This window comes from Lissotriton vulgaris, chromosome 1_1 (genome assembly GCF_964263255.1).
Source record: "Lissotriton vulgaris chromosome 1_1, aLisVul1.2, whole genome shotgun sequence".
Lineage (NCBI taxonomy): Eukaryota > Metazoa > Chordata > Amphibia > Caudata > Salamandridae > Lissotriton > Lissotriton vulgaris.
Genome location: NC_141685.1, coordinates 164,520,052 through 164,538,732, shown reverse-complemented (window position 1 = coordinate 164,538,732; position 18,681 = coordinate 164,520,052). Strand labels below are relative to the sequence as shown.

The 18,681-nt window shown below is 52.8% G+C and overlaps 1 protein-coding gene across 1 annotated transcript in view; it reads left to right on the top strand.

The window, feature by feature from the left end:
• LOC147737993 (uncharacterized) overlaps positions 1–18,681 on the top strand; it is a 73,828-nt gene that overhangs the window by 20,015 nt on the left and 35,132 nt on the right. The window contains exon 2 of the mRNA XM_086935646.1: positions 14,676–14,740. The gene's annotated coding sequence lies outside the window, so the exon portion shown is untranslated. The remainder of the gene's footprint in view (positions 1–14,675; positions 14,741–18,681) is intronic.

Sequence of the window (18,681 nt, the reverse complement as noted above, 5' to 3'; positions counted from 1 at the left end):
TCCCGCCCAGGGCCTGATTCTGATGCGGGTTGGAAAGCATTCCCGCCCAGGGCCTGATTCTGATGCAGGTTGGAAAGCATTCCCGCCCAGGGCCTGATTCTGATGCAGGGTGGAAAGCATTCCCACCCAGGGCCTGATTCTGATGCAGGTTGGAAAGCATTCCCACCCAGGGCCTGGTTCTGATGCGGGTTGGAAAGCATTCCCGCCTAGGGCCTGGTTCTGATGCAGGTTGGAAAGCATTCCCACCCAGGGCCTGATTCTGATGCAGGTTGGAAAGCATTCCCGCCCAGGGCCTGATTCTGATGTGGGTTGGAAAGCATTACCTTCCAGGGCCTGATTCTGATGCGGGTTGGAAAGCATTCCCACCCAGGGCCTGATTCTGATGCAGGTTGGAAAGCATTCCCGCCCAGGGCCTGATTCTGATGCGGGTTGGAAAGCATTCCCTTCCAGGGCCTGATTCTGATGCGGTTTGGAAAGCAATCCCACCCAGGGCCTGATTCTGATGCAGGTTGGAAAGCATTCCTGCCTAGGGCCTGATTCTGATGCTGGTTGGAAAGCATTCCCACCCAGGGCCTGATTCTGATGCAGGTTGGAAAGCATTCCCGCCTAGGGCCTGATTCTGATGCAGGTTGGAAAGCATTCCCACCCAGGGCCTGATTCTGATGCAGGTTGGAAAGCATTCCCGCCCAGGGCCTGATTCTGATGCAGGTTGGAAAGCATTCCCGCCTAGGGCCTGATTCTGATGCAGGTTGGAAAGCATTCCCACCCAGGGCCTGATTCTGATGCAGGTTGGAAAGCATTCCCGCCCAGGGCCTGATTCTGATGCGGGTTGGAAAGCATTCCCGCCCAGGGCCTGATTCTGATGCAGGTTGGAAAGCATTCCCGCCCAGGGCCTGATTCTGATGCAGGTTGGAAAGCATTCCCGCCTAGGGCCTGATTCTGATGCAGGTTGGAAAGCATTCCCACCCAGGGCCTGATTCTGATGCGGGTTGGAAAGCATTCCCTCCCAGGGCCTGATTCTGATGCAGGTTGGAAAGCATTCCCGCCTAGGGCCTGATTCTGATGCAGGTTGGAAAGCAATCCCACCCAGGGCCTGATTCTGATGCGGGTTGGAAAGCATTCCCACCCAGGGCCTGATTCAGATGCGGGTTGGAAAGCATTCCCGCCCAGGGCCTGATTCTGATGCGGGTTGGAAAGCATTCCCTTCCAGGGCCTGATTCTGATGCGGGTTGGAAAGCAATCCCACCCAGGGCCTGATTCTGATGCAGGTTGGAAAGCATTCCCGCCCAGGGCCTGATTCTGATGCGGGTTGGAAAGCATTCCCTTCCAGGGCCTGATTCTGATGCGGGTTGGAAAGCAATCCCACCCAGGGCCTGATTCTGATGCGGGTTGGAAAGCATTCCCACCCAGGGCCTGATTCTGATGCGGGTTGGAAAGCATTCCCACCCAGGGCCTGATTCTGATGCGGGTTGGAAAGCATTCCCACCCAGGGCCTGATTCTGATGCAGGTTGGAAAGCATTCCCGCCCAGGGCCTGATTCTGATGCAGGTTGGAAAGCATTCCCACCCAGGGCCTGATTCTGATGCGGGTTGGAAAGCATTCCCGCCTAGGGCCTGATTCTGATGCAGGTTGGAAAGCATTCCCACCCAGGGCCTGATTCTGATGCAGGTTGGAAAGCATTCCCGCCCAGGGCCTGATTCTGATGCGGGTTGGAAAGCATTCCCGCCTAGGGCCTGATTCTGATGCAGGTTGGAAAGCATTCCCACCCAGGGCCTGATTCTGATGCAGGTTGGAAAGCATTCCCGCCCAGGGCCTGATTCTGATGCGGGTTGGAAAGCATTCCCTTCCAGGGCCTGATTCTGATGCGGGTTGGAAAGCAATCCCACCCAGGGCCTGATTCTGATGCAGGTTGGAAAGCATTCCCGCCTAGGGCCTGATTCTGATGCAGGTTGGAAAGCATTCCCACCCAGGGCCTGATTCTGATGCAGGTTGGAAAGCATTCCCGCCTAGGGCCTGATTCTGATGCAGGTTGGAAAGCATTCCCACCCAGGGCCTGATTCTGATGCAGGTTGGAAAGCATTCCCGCCCAGGGCCTGATTCTGATGCAGGTTGGAAAGCATTCCCGCCTAGGGCCTGATTCTGATGCAGGTTGGAAAGCATTCCCACCCAGGGCCTGATTCTGATGCAGGTTGGAAAGCATTCCCCCCCAGGGCCTGATTTTGATGCGGGTTGGAAAGCATTCCCGCCCAGGGCCTGATTCTGATGCAGGTTGGAAAGCATTCCCGCCCAGGGCCTGATTCTGATGCAGGTTGGAAAGCATTCCCGCCTAGGGCCTGATTCTGATGCAGGTTGGAAAGCATTCCCACCCAGGGCCTGGTTCTGATGCGGGTTGGAAAGCATTCCCGCCTAGGGCCTGGTTCTGATGCAGGTTGGAAAGCATTCCCACCCAGGGCCTGATTCTGATGCAGGTTGGAAAGCATTCCCGCCCAGGGCCTGATTCTGATGTGGGTTGGAAAGCATTACCTTCCAGGGCCTGATTCTGATGCGGGTTGGAAAGCATTCCCACCCAGGGCCTGATTCTGATGCAGGTTGGAAAGCATTCCCGCCCAGGGCCTGATTCTGATGCGGGTTGGAAAGCATTCCCGCCCAGGGCCTGATTCTGATGCAGGTTGGAAAGCATTCCCGCCCAGGGCCTGATTCTGATGCAGGTTGGAAAGCATTCCCGCCTAGGGCCTGATTCTGATGCAGGTTGGAAAGCATTCCCACCCAGGGCCTGATTCTGATGCAGGTTGGAAAGCATTCCCGCCCAGGGCCTGATTCTGATGCAGGTTGGAAAGCATTCCCGCCTAGGGCCTGATTCTGATGCAGGTTGGAAAGCATTCCCACCCAGGGCCTGATTCTGATGCAGGTTGGAAAGCATTCCCGCCAAGGGCCTGATTCTGATGCGGGTTGGAAAGCATTCCCGCCCAGGGCCTGATTCTGATGCAGGTTGGAAAGCATTCCCGCCCAGGGCCTGATTCTGATGCAGGTTGGAAAGCATTCCCTCCTAGGGCCTGGTTCTGATGCAGGTTGGAAAGCATTCCCGCCCAGGGCCTGATTCTGATGCGGGTTGGAAAGCATTCCCGCCTAGGGCCTGATTCTGATGCAGGTTGGAAAGCATTCCCACCCAGGGCCTGATTCTGATGCAGGTTGGAATGCATTCCCGCCTAGGGCCTGATTCTGATGCGGGTTGGAAAGCATTCCCGCCTAGGGCCTGATTCTGATGCGGGTTGGAAAGCATTCCCGCCTAGGGCCTGATTCTGATGCAGGTTGGAAAGCATTCCCACCCAGGGCCTGATTCTGATGCAGGTTGGAAAGCATTCCCGCCCAGGGCCTGATTCTGATGCGGGTTGGAAAGCATTCCCTTCCAGGGCCTGATTCTGATGCGGGTTGGAAAGCAATCCCACCCAGGGCCTGATTCTGATGCAGGTTGGAAAGCATTCCCGCCTAGGGCCTGATTCTGATGCAGGTTGGAAAGCATTCCCACCCAGGGCCTGATTCTGATGCGGGTTGGAAAGCATTCCCGCCTAGGGCCTGATTCTGATGCAGGTTGGAAAGCATTCCCACCCAGGGCCTGATTCTGATGCAGGTTGGAAAGCATTCCCGCCCAGGGCCTGATTCTGATGCGGGTTGGAAAGCATTCCCTTCCAGGGCCTGATTCTGATGCGGGTTGGAAAGCATTCCCACCCAGGGCCTGATTCTGATGCAGGTTGGAAAGCATTCCCGCCCAGGGCCTGATTCTGATGCGGGTTGGAAAGCATTCCCGCCCAGGGCCTGATTCTGATGCAGGTTGGAAAGCATTCCCGCCCAGGGCCTGATTCTGATGCAGGTTGGAAAGCATTCCCGCCTAGGGCCTGATTCTGATGCAGGTTGGAAAGCATTCCCACCCAGGGCCTGATTCTGATGCGGGTTGGAAAGCATTCCCACCCAGGGCCTGATTCTGATGCAGGTTGGAATGTATTCCCGCCTAGGGCCTGATTCTGATGCAGGTTGGAAAGCATTCCCACCCAGGGCCTGATTCTGATGCAGGTTGGAAAGCATTCCCGCCCAGGGCCTGATTCTGATGCGGGTTGGAAAGCATTCCCTTCCAGGGCCTGATTCTGATGCGGGTTGGAAAGCATTCCCACCCAGGGCCTGATTCTGATGCAGGTTGGAAAGCATTCCCGCCCAGGGCCTGATTCTGATGCAGGTTGGAAAGCATTCCCGCCTAGGGCCTGATTCTGATGCAGGTTGGAAAGCATTCCCACCCAGGGCCTGATTCTGATGCGGGTTGGAAAGCATTCCCTCCCAGGGCCTGATTCTGATGCAGGTTGGAAAGCATTCCCGCCTAGGGCCTGATTTTGATGCAGGTTGGAAAGCAATCCCACCCAGGGCCTGATTCTGATGCGGGTTGGAAAGCATTCCCACCCAGGGCCTGATTCAGATGCGGGTTGGAAAGCATTCCCGCCCAGGACCTGATTCTGATGCGGGTTGGAAAGCATTCCCTTCCAGGGCCTGATTCTGATGCGGGTTGGAAAGCAATCCCACCCAGGGCCTGATTCTGATGCAGGTTGGAAAGCATTCCCGCCCAGGGCCTGATTCTGATGCGGGTTGGAAAGCATTCCCTTCCAGGGCCTGATTCTGATGCGGTTTGGAAAGCAATCCCACCCAGGGCCTGATTCTGATGCGGGTTGGAAAGCATTCCCACCCAGGGCCTGATTCTGATGCGGGTTGGAAAGCATTCCCACCCAGGGCCTGATTCTGATGCGGGTTGGAAAGCATTCCCACCCAGGGCCTGATTCTGATGCGGGTTGGAAAGCATTCCCACCGAGGGGCTGATTCTGATGCGGTTAGGAAGGCCTCCTAATGGCATTTGCTCCTTCCAAAAAGTATCGGAGCGACCCAGTGCCCAATTATAATGCGGTTAGGAACATGTGCTCCCATTGAAATCAATGGGATTCCAAACAAATCGTATCTGGAGGCATCCGGATGCATGGTACGTGGTCAGTCGGACTCTACAGATCCGAGTGGGTCGGAAATCACCCGCATCAGAATCAGCCCCTGAGTGTGTAATCCTGCTCGGGACTTTTGAGACTAATCGGCGTAGGGCAGGGCATGAACTGATTTTTATTTCTATGGCGGTTTTACGAATGTGTATTGCGGCTGCCTGGGTGGATGCTAATGCACCGACATTTCAACAATGGCTTGGTAAGTAGTTAGCAATGTCTAGAAACAGCCATATATAGGCGAAAAGGGAGGAATCAGCATAAAAAAGGTATGAGAATCTGGGACCCTCTCCGTGTCTGGATTTAAACTCAAAGGGAAGATTGAGGATGGAGTAAGAATTTGCACTTTATTGAATCTGCACAAATCCTATTAGGATAAATCTTTTTTTCCGGGATTATTTTAGTCTTTTGTAGTAAATTCTATTGTCATTCGAAATTTGAGATGGAAGCAGTTTATTGCCTTACATGAAATAATGTAAGGAACTTTGGGAAGTATATGATGTATTAACTCTTACTCATGTCTGCGTGGGGAAGGGGTGGGGTGAAAAATGCAAAATGATTATAGATTATAGATTCACCTGGTCAAGTGACGCTATTCCATACATTAAAGGGGCTGAAAGATGGAAATGGATCAGGACATTCCCCTCATTCCCTCATTCTGAGGATGAATACGTGCCTCGTGTGTAGAGCCTCGTGTCTGGTGTGTGGTATTAAAGCGCCTCGGTCCGAGCCACAGTCCTGCCCCCGGGGGGGCGCCTCTGGGCAGGTCCAGGGGAGCAGTGTCTCTCTTCGGGGCCTGTGCATAGCGCCCCGAGGGTCAGGGCGGAGTCAAAGGCGCTGGATGGGGTGGAATGAACTCGGGGCTCCTCTGTCCTTAATGAGAATCCTTCACTGAGAGGCCTGTCCAGAGGAGGGGCAGAGGAGGTGAGGCCTGTCCAGAGGAGGGGCAGAGGAGGTGAGGCCTGTGCTTAGGAGCGGCAGAGGAGGTGAGGCCTGTCCAGAGGAGGTGAGGCCTGTCCAGGGGAGCAGTGTCTCTCTTCGGGGCCTGTGCATAGCGCCCCGAGGCTCAGGGCGAAGTCAGAGGTGCTGGATGGGGTGGAAGGAACTCTGGGCTCCTCTGTCCTTAATGAGAATCCTTCACCGAGAGGCCTGTCCGGAGGAGGGGCAGAGGAGGAGAGGCCTGTCCAGGGGTGCAGAGGAGGAGAGGCCTGTCCAGGGGAGGTGAGGCCTGTCCAGGGGAGGGGCAGAGGAGGAGAGGCCTGTCCAGGGGGCAGAGGAGGTGAGGCCTGTCCAGAGGAGGGGCAGAGGAGGTGAGGTCTGTCCAGAGGTGCAGAGGAGAGAGGTCTGTCCAGGGGAGCAGAGGAGGAGAGGCTTGTCCAGAGGAGGGGTAGAGGAGGAGAGGCCTGTCCAGGGGTGCAGAGGAAGAGATGCCTGTCCAGGGGTGCACAGGAGGAGAGGCCTGTCCAGGAGTGCAGTGGGGGTGAGGCCTGTCCAGGGGTGCAGAGGCGAGAGGCCTGTTCAGGGGAGCAGAGGAGGAGAGGCCTGTCCAGAGGAGGGGCAGAGGAGGAGAGGCCTGTCCAGGGGGGAGAGGAGGAGAGGCCTGTCCAGGGGGAGAGGAGGTGAGGCCTGTCCAGAGAAGGGACAGAGGAGGAGAGGCCTGTCCATGGGTGAAGAGGAGGTGAGGCCTGTCCGGGGTTGCAGAGGAGGAGAGGCCTGTCCAGGGCTGCAGAGGAGGAGAGTCCTGTCCAGGGGTGCAGAGGAGGTGAGTTCTGTCCAGGGGTGCAGAGGAGGTGAGGCCTGTCCAGGGGAGCAGTATCTCTCTTCGGGACTGTGCATAGCGCCCGAGGCCCAGGGCGGAGTCAGAGGCGCTGGATGGGGTGATATGAACTCTGAGCTCCTCTGTCCTTAATGAGAATTCGTCACTGAGAGGCCTGTCCAGAAGAGGGGCAGAGGAGGAGAGGCCTGTCCAGGGGTGCATAGGAGGTGAGACCTGTCCAGAGGAGGGGCAGAGGAGGAGAGGCCTGTCCAGAGGAGGGGCAGAGGAGGAGAGGCCTGTCCAGGGGTGCCGAAAGGGAAAGGCCTGCCCAGAGGTGGGGCAGAGGAGGAGAGGCCTGTCCAGGGGTTCAGAGAAGGGGAGCTCTGTCCAGGGGTGCAGAGGAGGTGAGGCCTGTCCAGGGGGTCAGAGGATGCGAGGCCTGTCCAGGGGAGCAGTGTCTCTCTTCGGGGCCTGTGCATACGCCCGAGGTCCAGTGCAGAGTCAGAGGCGCTGTATGGGGTGGAAAGAACTCTGGGCTCCTCTGTCCTTCATAAGAATCCTTCACCGAGAGGCCTGTCCAGAGGAGGGGGAGAGGAGGAAAGGCCTGTCCAGGGGTGCAGAGGAGGAGAGGCCTGTCCAGGGGTGCTGAGGTGGGAGGCCTGTTCAGAGGAGGAGAGGCCTGTCCAGGGGTGCAGAGGAGGTGAGGCCTGCTGAGAGGAGGGGCAGAGGAGGAAAGGCCTGTCCAGAGGAGGAGAGGAGGAAAGGCCTGTCCAGGGGTGCAGAGGAGATGAGGCCTGCCCAGAGGAGGTGCAGAGGAGGTGAGGCCTGTCTAGGGGGGCAGAGGAGGTGAGGCCTGTCCAGAGGAGGAGAGGACTGTCCAGGGGTGCAGAGGAGGTGAGTCCTGTCCAGGGGTGCAGAGGAGGATAGGCCTGTCCAGGAACAGAGGAGGTGAGGTCTGTCCAGGGGTGCAGAAGAGGAAAGGCCTGTCCAGAGGAGTAGAGGAGGAGAGGCCTGTCCAGGGGTGCAGCGGAGGTGAGGCCTGTCCAGGGGTGCAGAGGAGGTGAGGTTTGTCCAGGGGTGCAGAGGAGGTGAGGTTTGTCCAGGGGTGCAGAGGAGGTGAGGCCTGTCCAGGGTTGCAGAGGAGGTGACGCCTGTCCAGGGGTGCAGAGGAGATGAGGTTTGTCCAGGGGTGCATAGGAGGTGAGGTTTGTCCAGGGGTGCAGAGGAGGTGAGGCCTGTCCAGGGATGCAGAGGAGGTGATGCCTGTCCAGGGGTGCAGAGGAGGCGAGGCTTGTCCAGGGGTGCAGAGGAGGTTAGGCCTGTCCAGGGGTACAGAAGAGGTGAGGCCTGTCCGGGGGTCAGAGGAGGAGAGGCCTGTCTAGGGGTCAGAGGAGGAGAGGAGGTGAGGCCTGTCCAGGGGTGCAGAGGAGGTGAGGCCTGTCCAGGGGTGCAGAGGAGGCAAGGCCTGTACAGGGGTGCAGAGGAGGTGAGGCCTGTCCACTGGGCAGAGAAGGTGAGGACTGTCCAGGGGTGCAGAGGAGGAGAGGCCTGTCCAGAGGAGGAGAGGAGAAGAGGCCTTGCTTAGTCTCTGATCGAATATTTGTAATCACCTAAGTACTCATAAACAACACCAAATTTATAGCACAAATTTGGTTTAATATTGATAGTATTACACATATGTATCTATCTAATATGTGTCTTTTACACTATGGCGCGATACCATCTTTGTAGTACTATCCTAGAACTAATATCGTGAGCCTATAGGTTCATTTAGCCAGTATACATGACACCATTATGTGTGGAATCACCACGCGCCCGATGCGCCGCCTCGTCTGTGTAGTTTTAGATTCTGAACTAATAGCGCATGCGTGTTGCCCTATAAATATCTCCCCGTAGCATAGCAACGCGTCTGATATCACTACTCGCCAGTCACCACGTCACCATTCCATCAGATACTATGGTTCTGATAGTAAGGTGCGACATCATTTACGTAGTTCGTCTATAGAACTTACACTCTGTGCCCACCAGCTCATTTAATTATTATACACAATACCATCATCACCATGCACCCGATGCGCCGCCTCGTCCGTGTAGTTCTACATATTGAACTACCAGCGCATGCGTGTTGCCCCACGAATTCTCCCCGTACCACAGCAACGCGTCTGCTATCTCTACCCGGCTGCCACCACGCCCCCATCCCATTCGACACACCGGCTCATAATTGAAAGTTAAGGGTGAGAGACAGAGATATATATAGCGTTAAACAACTAGGCTTCAGTTCCTTTGGTTCGATCGACGACGCTTCGGTATGTAGCGGTTTTTAGCTTAGGAAGCGTATCACTATAAGCGCAATTTAAACTAGCTTTCAACGACACTGACACTCTTTTATCTTCTGGTGTTGTTGTACCAACCCGGGTTCCTTTTTGTTCAATTGGATTTGTGATTGCCAGTCAGTCAGTCAGTCAAATATTCTTTATTCGATAAAATTAATATCATAAAAGACATGGTACAATTAGACAAAAAGTTACAATCTGATTAACAAATTACAGTGCAATACATTTTTTCATCAGTGTTAAAAATACAATACATATTAAAAAGAGGAATTTCTAATATTAAAAGTTTTAAAAATATATACCATTTAAAAACTATCAGTACTACAGCCTTACTACACAAGTAGAATACATATTTACACGAAAGAAACATTACTCAAAACAGCTTTGGATCTGCGGTAGGCTGATGGTATTTTTCCTTATGCGAATGGCTGCCATCAGAAAACTGGCCACACAGAACATAGTATAAGGGTTACCCAATTGCATTAGGTATATTAGAGCGGACCTCACCTGAATAAAGCCCGCCTTCTTCAGGAGTGGTAGCAAATATTTCCGTCTACATGGTTCATAATGAGTGCAAAACATGACAAAATGGAGTGTATCTTGTAATGAAAAGCAATCACAAGTGCAGGGATCCGCCTTGTCAGGTGCGCACCAGGTACGGAAAACTCCTAAAGAGTAATGGATCAGGTTTAGGCGGAATCTTGTCAGAAGAAATCTGTGGTGTCGATTACTCACCACTATTAAATATGGTTCCGGTCTTGGGCAACTAACCAGCCCATAGTTTAGTCTAACAAGAGGCTTTCTCAGCTCCGTCTCCTCCCGATCTAATGTAAAAAGGTCCCTTAGGGCCTTTTTTGTTGGAAAAATATCAGATTTAGTTATCAATTCGGGAGAATGAAACATGTCTGAGTGACCTATTTTTTGCAGACCATTTTTAATATAATTCAGCCATACAATTTTATCAGCCCTCTCTAAATGCAGGCAGTCTTTAATAACGGCTGTTCTTCATCCACTCGGCTACTTCTTTCATCCCTTCGTGTAGGTTGGTTTTAGCGGTGTTAAGGTCTTTGGTGAGGGAGAGGATCAGCTGGGTGTCGTCTGCGTAGGAGATGATGTTGAGGTTGTGTTGGCGTGCTGTGGATGCGAGGGGACTCATGTATACATTGAAGAGGGTTGGACTGAGTGATTATCCTTGTGGTACGCCGCAGATGACTTCGATGGCCTCTGATCTAAAAGGGTTGAGGCGGACTCTCTGGGTTCTGCCGGCGAGGAACGAGATGATCCAGTCCAATGCTTTTCCTTGTATTCCGACGTTGTTGAGGCGTTGTATAAGGGTGCTATGACAGACTGTGTCGAAGGCTGCGGAGAGGTCAAGTAGGATGAGGCAAGCTGTTTCTCCGTTGTCCAGTAGAGTTTGAATGTCGTCTGTTGCTGCGATGAGGGCGGTCTCTGTGCTATGTTTGGCTCAGAAGCCGGACTGTAAAGGGTCGAGGGATTTGTTGGATTCGAGGAAGGTGGCGAGCTGACTGTTGACGGCTTTCTCAATGACTTTGGCAGGGAATGGGAGGAGCGAAATGGGGCGGTAGTTCTTAAGTTCAGTGGGGTCTGCTGTGGGTTTCTTCAGGAGGGCGCTGAGCTCGGCATGTTTCCAGCTTTCCGGGAAGGTAGCGGAGTTGAGGGAGCAGTTGATGATGTCTCGGAGATGGGGAGCGATAATGAAGTCTGCTTTGTTGAAAATGTGGTGGGGACATGGGTCGGTTGGCGATCCTGAGTGGATGGAGTTCATCAGGCGGATGGTGTCTTCAGTGGTGATTGGGCCCCAGGCGCAAAGGTTGTTGGAGGGGGGTTTTAGTTCGGAGGTGGGTGGGGTGGACTGATCTCCAAAGCTGTTATGTATGTCAGCGATTTTGTTGTGGAAGAACGAGGCTAGAGAGTCGCAGAGGTTTTGGGAGGGAGTGATGTCGTTGGTGCCGGCGGTGGGGTTGGTAAACTCTTTGACTATGTTCAATAGTTCCTTGCTGTTGTGGGCGTTGTTGTCGAGTCGATCCTTGAGTGCTGATGTCTTGGTGGATCGGATCAGTTGGTGGTGTTTGCGGGTGGCATTCTTGAAGTTGGTCAGGTTGTCAGTGCTTGGGTTTTTTCGCCAGGCTTTTTCGAGGGTGCGACAGATCTTCTTGGATTTCTTAAGGTCATCATTGAACCAGGGGCTTTTTTGCTACCTTGCTTGATTTGATGGTTTTTCAAGGGTGCTAATTCGTTAGCGCTGGGGTGATCCATTGTGTGAGGTTGGTGGCTGCTTGGTTTGGGTCCGATGATTTGGCAGGAGGGTTATGGTGAAGTGATGTGAAGAGCTGGTCGGTGGTAATTTTGATCCAGTTTCTGCGGGGAATTGGTTGAGGGTGGTTGTGGGTCGTGGTCTTAATGTAGTTGAAGTGAACGCAGCTGTGGTCCGTCCAGTGGGGAGCTGTGGTGTGATTGAAGGAGATGTGCTTGCTGGAGGTGAAGATTGGGTCGAGCGTGTGCCCGGCATAGTGGGTGGGGGAGTCAACGAGTTGTTTGAGTCCGAGATTGGCGAGGTTGTCCAGAAGGGTGGTGGTGTTGCTGTCTTTGTTCTTCTCCAGGTGGAAGTTGAGGTCACCTAGTAGAATGTAGTCCTCGGAGGGGAGGGCGTGTGGGCTGATGAAGTCAGTGATGTCTTCACTGAATTGTGTTCGGGGTCCTGGTGGCCTGTAGATGAGGGTGCCTCTGAGTGTGATCTTGGGGTCGGTGTGGACCTGGAAGTGAAGGTGTTCGGCAGATGCGAGGTTATCGTCGGAACTGGTCGTGATGCGGATGGTGTTCTTATGGACGATGGCGATGCCTCCTCCTATTTGGTTGATGCGGTCCTTTCGGATGATCTTGTAGCTGTCCGGGATGGCTATGGCGATGTCGGGTGCTGATGAGGCGTTCATCCAGGTTTCTGTAAGAAAGGCGACGTCCTGCGATGTGGTGTCGAGTAGGTTCCAGAGTTCAATGGCGTGTCTGTGGACCGAGCGGGTGTTGAGCAGGATGCACTTCAGGTGGTTAGTGTCGGAGCTTTGTGTGGAGTTTGTGGATTTGGTGTGGGTCCTGATGCAGTCGAGCTTGCAGGAGTGGCAGGTGAAGGGTCCATGGGTGTGTCCTGGGGCGGCTTGGTAGCAGTCTGGGAGGCAGCCGGGGTTAAGTGCTGAGAGGGTGGTGGCGTCGTACGTTATGCGGGTGGATTTGATTTTGCGGGGGCCAGGGCGTCTGGCGCTGGGCGCGGCCCAGGCACGGACGGGCGAAGACGGGCTAACCTTTGGCGCACCTTCGGCGCGCATAGGGTGCGCTCGCTGCGCGTGAACGCTGCACGTCAGCTGTTCTGACATAAGTGGATAGTGGGGGGGGCGGAGCTAGGGAGGGTCAGCTTGGAGGCGGGAGCGGGGTGGAGAGGTGGGCTGGGAGGCACAACAACAAGATGGCAGCAAAACGAAAGCAAACAGGACGAGATTGGGATGGGCAGAGGCGCAGGCACAATCAGGCACAGATTAAATGAGTAAACAATGCGAACCTGTAAAAGCGCTACGATGACCAATATGCACACAATCCAATATACGCGATGTGGGCTATGCAAAATAGCGTTACGCTATAATCAGGCAATGCGGCAAGTTTAAATAATCAAAACGGAGCGCAATCAGTAATGGGAGCAATAGCAAAGCAGAGCACCATAGCGTATGTAATGGGAGCAATTGCGGTGAAGCGCTACGATACCAGCTGGAGCCAGGGAGCGTGGGGAGCGACCGCTTCTGAAGGAGTCAGGACGGTCACAGCGCTGTGGTCTGCGAGACCGTCCTTAACTTTTCTGTGGGAGGGAGGGTCAGCTGAGAGGCGGGAGCGGGGTGGAGAGGCAGGCTGGGAGGCACAACAACAAGATGGCAGCAAAACGAAAGCAAACAGGACGAGACTGGGGTGGGCAGAGGCACAGGCACAATCAGGCACAGATTAAATGAGTAAACAATGCAAACCTGCAAAAGCACTACAATGACCAATATGCACACAATCCAATATACACGATGCGGGCTATGCAAAATAGCATTACGCTATAATCAGGCAATGCGGCAAGTTTAAATAATCAAAACGGAGCGCAATCAGTAATGGGAGCAATAGCAAAGCAGAGCACATTAGCGTATGTAATGGGAGCAATTGCGGTGAAGCGCTACAATACCAGCTGGAGCCAGGGAGCGTGGGGAGCGACCGCTTCTGAAGGAGTCAGGACGGTCAGAGCGCTGAGTTCTGCTAGACCGTTCTTAACTTTTCTGTGGGAGGGAGGGTCAGCTGGGAGGCGGGAGCGGGGTGGAGAGGCGGGCTGGGAGGCACAACAACAAGATGGCAGCAAAACTAAAGCAAACAGGACGAGATTGGGGTGGGCATAGGCGCAGGCACAATCAGGCACAGATTAAATGAGTAAACAATGCGAACCTGCAAAAGCGCTACGATGACCAATATGCACACAATCCAATATACGCGATGTCGGCTATGCAAAATAGCGTTACGCTATAATCAGGCAATGCGGCAAGTTTAAATAATCAAAATGGAGCGCAATCAGTAATGGGAGCAATAGCAAAGCAGAGCACAATAGCGTATGTAATGGGAGCAATTGCGGTGAAGCGCTAGGAGGTGAGGCCTGTCCAGACGAGCAGTGTCTCTCTACAGGGCCTGTGCATAGCGCCCCTGGGCTCGGGGCAGAGTCAGAGGTGCTCTATGGGGTAGAATGAACTCTGGGCTCCTCTGTCCTTAAAGAGAATCCTTCACCGAGAGGCCTGTCAAGAGGAGGGGCAAAGGAGGTAAGGCCTGTCCAGGGGTGCAGAGGGGGAGAGGCCTGTCCAGGGGTGCAGCAGAAGCGAGGCCTGTCCAGAGGTGCAGAGCAGGTGAGGCCTGTCTAGGAGTGCAGAGGAGGTGAGTCCTGTCCAAGGAGGTGCAGAGGAGATGAGTCCTGTCCAAAGGGGTGCATAGGAGGTGAGCCCTGTCCAGGGGGTGCAGAGGAGGTGAGGCCTGTTGTCAAGGGTTGTGTTTACTGACAGTGCCGACACTCCCAGGAGCAGAATGATGAGATTTTTCAAATTCCACCACTGGTTAGCCACCAACTGAAGAGTTAACTAGTGGCCGTCTGAGCCCAGCCGGGGGAAAGGGGAATGTTACAGAGAAGAGACTGTCTGACCTTCTGGCTCTTCCACTCTACTCTTCCTTTCTGCCTTACTCCATTTTATTCCTTTCTTACTCCCTCTCTATCTTCAAGTATGAGTGGAAATCGCTGTAAAAGAAAAGCACACCATTACTAATTTCTTTCAATTCCTTCTCCACTTTCTTACTCTCTCTCTCTCTCTATTTCCTCACCCAGAGTGCCTATGGCTTTTGCTCCTCATCTATTCTTCAATATAAGTATTTTATTCTTTGGTAACCTGCATTATAAACAACATTTTAGCACCCTTTAATTCTGTGAGTTCATTTATTCTTTTTCACTCATTCGTTCATTCACTCTCTGCCTTCTTCTTACTCCTCCCTTAGAAACCTTCTGGAGCCTCCGGCGTTAACCAAGCAACGAAGAAATCAGGAACTGAAGTATTCAATGGGTAAGTATTAATTCTTCTCTTTATATTTCTTTTTTCCTATTTACTTTAAATTAGTATTTCTCTCTAGTTCTAAATTACCGAACTAACTAACCGACGCACCGAAGAGCTCTAACCTGCGCCTAAGCCTGGCACAAAATTGCACTATTTCTATCTAACTAGACTACAAAAAGAAAGTAACTAATCTCTGAAAATCGTTGGTGAAGTGTCTTGGTTCCAAAATCAACTGGCGCACTTCACAGCAGGTCTAGACTTCACGCCCATGTCCAGGAACTCAGGACTAGACCTGCAACTTCCACCGTGGTCCTCCCTGTTGGTAGTACAGGGGAGAATGCCCGGTTCCGAGCTATAATGACCGCAACCTTTTGCGAGCGGGTGATCTTTGCAATGCCGGTTCAATGGCAGATACTGCGAGACAAAGAAGAGCTTTGATTCCTTTTTCCTGCACCCTGACACCTGTCCAGGGAGTGCAGAAGAGGTGAGGCCTGTACTGTGCTGAGGAGGTGAGACCTGTTCAGGGGGTGCAGAGGAGTTGAGGCCTGTCCTGGGCCGGGGGTGCAGTGGAGGTGCGGCCTATCCAGGAGGTCTATGCCGAGGAATTGAAGGGCAGTGTGTCGCTGGCGTCTATAAGTGATGCCGTCATATCAGTGCCCCCTAAGCCTGGAAGAAACCCTGTAAGTGTACATCTTATTGCCCTCTGCCACTGCGTAACAATGATAATAAATTCCTGCCTGAGGTGATGCGACTCGGCTATCCCTCCTACTAGAGAAAATAGTCTCCCCTGTACAGTTGGGATTTGTCCCACATAAATCCATAGCGGTTCATCTACGGACGGCATTCACAGTATTTGCAGTGCTGCATCAGGTAAACCCAATCATGAAGTCAGCTGATGCCGATAAGGCGTTTGACTCCCTGGAGTAGCCTTTTATGATCGAGATGGATGTGTAGGCTGCTTGGTATGTCAGGGAGATTGAGATCATGTATGAAGCTGCTGGACACACAGCCTATGGCCTGCGTTGACGTAAATGGGCTCAACTCAGACGCTATTCAGATCGCCTGGGGCACTGGGCTTAGTGTTATAATTTCAGATGTCTGCGTCTCAAACTGGAGGGTCGCTAATTTGAATCCTGGTTGGTGCACCAGGGAATAGTGACGTGTATATTTTTACAGTGCTGTGACGTCTGCCCGTGAGTATTCTGCATCATTCAGAAACTCTGTCCATCACCTTTTCCAAAATTGATTTTATCCACACTAAGTGTGGGAGGGTATGCTCAGACGTGAGTCCCTAGCTCATTGCACCATCAGGATTCAAGCAAGCCGGGCCGATGACGGCTGAAATGCCAGAAACCGGTCCCTGGTAGCTTGTCTCCTTTCTGGTGAAGAATTGGCTTGGTAGTTTGGTCTGCCCTGTTCCCATCATGCACTGGGACAGGAACAGACTAATTTGCATGTAGCCAGGTTCTGAGCTGGGATGGTGCAGTGAGCTAAAAAACGGTGATGGATCAAGCCCTGATCTCTTGACTGGGTAGGAGTATTCTGCATCATTCAGAAACTCTGTCCATCACCTTTTCCAAAATTGACGTCTGCCCATGAGAGACAGCACTTTGAATAGGAAAGCCAATAGTTTGAAGAAAGAATTCACCAAAATGTAAAATAGGCTACACAAATTATAGGATGGGCTGTTCAGAGTATAAGATCAGGCAAGCATAATTTTCAAAAAGTGAAAACGTGTAAATTCTTACTGTGCTATCAGGTGTTACATTTTTAGTAACCACAATCATACTGTAGCTAGTGTTAACCTTTTTTTAAGGTTTCCATGAAAATACTGCATTAAAGAAGTACTGATAACACCATCACAGTAATCTTAAAAAAGAATTATATCAGCATATGTAAGGATTGGCGTTGCTAGGATATGGAGTAATGAGGCAAAGTCACAAATGACAGGTGCAGGATTACTGGGGTTTTATTGTGTACAAAGAGGTATCAAAGTCTGTAAGTCTGCGTGTAGCTCCTTCTTTCCTAACAGGACTTCCAAGGTAGGTGTCACGTGGGAGGTCTTCACACTCGTAGGGGGGTTTCACGGAAATAGAAAGAGAGAAAGAATACGCCAAATTACTGGACTGAACTACATATCTGATATCCGTGCGGGGCGGGGAAAAGGACGTGAGGGGGATCACCAGGGACCATCACCGTTTGCCGTGCTTCCCTAAATGTAAGGCATTCTAGGCGCTCCCGTCCCGTGTCCACCCAGCCGCCCCCTACCCGTTTCCTCCCTCTGAATGAAAGAGCCCCCGTATGCGCGCCCGTACCTTGCGGTGCCACACTTCTCCAGGTGAAGTGTGGCTGGGCGGAGCGTGGTCCCGTTGGCCTCCCGGCTGTAGTGCTGGCGGTCTATCCTCGGGTCCTGCTCGGGTCTCCCACAGCAATTCGGCTCCGGTTTCCTTCCGTCCAGCGGCGAAGACGTCCGATGCTTCCTGCTCTGCTCCGGCGTTCGCGTCCTTCCGCTCGAGATCTCGCGCTATCAGCGCCGTCGAAAGCGAGGATTGGACATCTGGGGATGACGTCACTGTCAAAGGTCCCGCCTCCGGGAAAACCCAGGCGGCCGTAGAGGGGTTGCGGACATCCTGTGCGTGCCGAGGCGGAAAGGAAGAGGGACAAGCATCAGCGTCAGAGTCGTGGCAGGTAGGGACCCCCTGACACATCCCCACCTCAGGATTTCCCCGATCGGGGGGAAGAGGGAACCGGGACAGGAAGTCAGCGTTGCCCTGGTCAAGACCCTTACGATGACGGACCTCGATTTGGAAGGGTTGGAGAGCGAGGAACCACCTAAGGATGCGGTCGTTGTGGCCACGGTTTTGTTGCAGCCACGTCAGAGGAGCATGGTCCGTATACAGGACAAAAGGACGTCCCTCCAGATAATATCGGAGCTTGTCCACACTCCAGCGGACAGCCACACATTCCTTTTCAATCGTGGAGTAAGCCTGTTTTCTGGGGAATCATTTTCGGCTGATAAAAAGAATCGGTCTTTCCAACCCGTCTGAGTCCTCTTGGGAAAGAACTGCCCCAATACCCACCCCAGAGGCATCAGTCTGGAGCATGAAAGGTTTCTTATAGTTTGGTGAGACTAAGATGGGCGATGTGTTAAGGACAGTCTGCAGTGCTTGAAAAGCTTTGGTTTCTTTAGGACCTGGGGCTGGTAACCTAGGGGATGACTGAGATTTCTTTAACAAGTCTGTGAGGGGTCTGGCTATGTCTGCAAAATGTGGAATAAACCTCCTGTAGTACCCCACTAAGCCTAAGAAAGCCCTCAACTCTCTTTTGGTTTTGGGATAGGGAAGTTCTAGGATAGCCTTCACTTTCTCTGTCTGTGGTTCTATAAGGCCATTTCCTAAAACATAACCTAGGTATTTAACCTTTTTGAAGGCAACTCTGTTTTTCTTGGCATTAATGTGAAAGCCTGTGGTTCTTAGGCTAAAGAGGATCTTCTCAAGATGCTCTTTGTTGTCTTCCCACGTCTTACTAAAGACGACAATATCATCCAAGTAAGCGGAAGAGTATTGTTGGTGGGAAGATAAGACTGTGTCCATTGCCCTTTGGAATGTGGCCGGGGCCCATGTAAGCCAAAAGGAAGAACAGTGAATTGATAATGGCCTGAGGGGGTAGAGAAAGCTGTTTTCTCTTGGTCTGCTGGGTTTAGCGGAATCTGCCAATACCCCTTGGTGAGGTCAATAGTCGTGATATATTGGGCCTCACCAAGACGTTCCAGCAGTTCATCCACGCGAGGTAGTGGATAGGCATCCTGTTTTGAAACCCTATTGACAGCTCTAAAGTCGATGCAAAACTGGATACTACCGTCTGGTTTGGGAACAAGTACAACCGGAGAACACCAGTTACTGTATGAGGGTACAATCACTCCGGAACGTAAAATCTGGTTGATCTCCTCC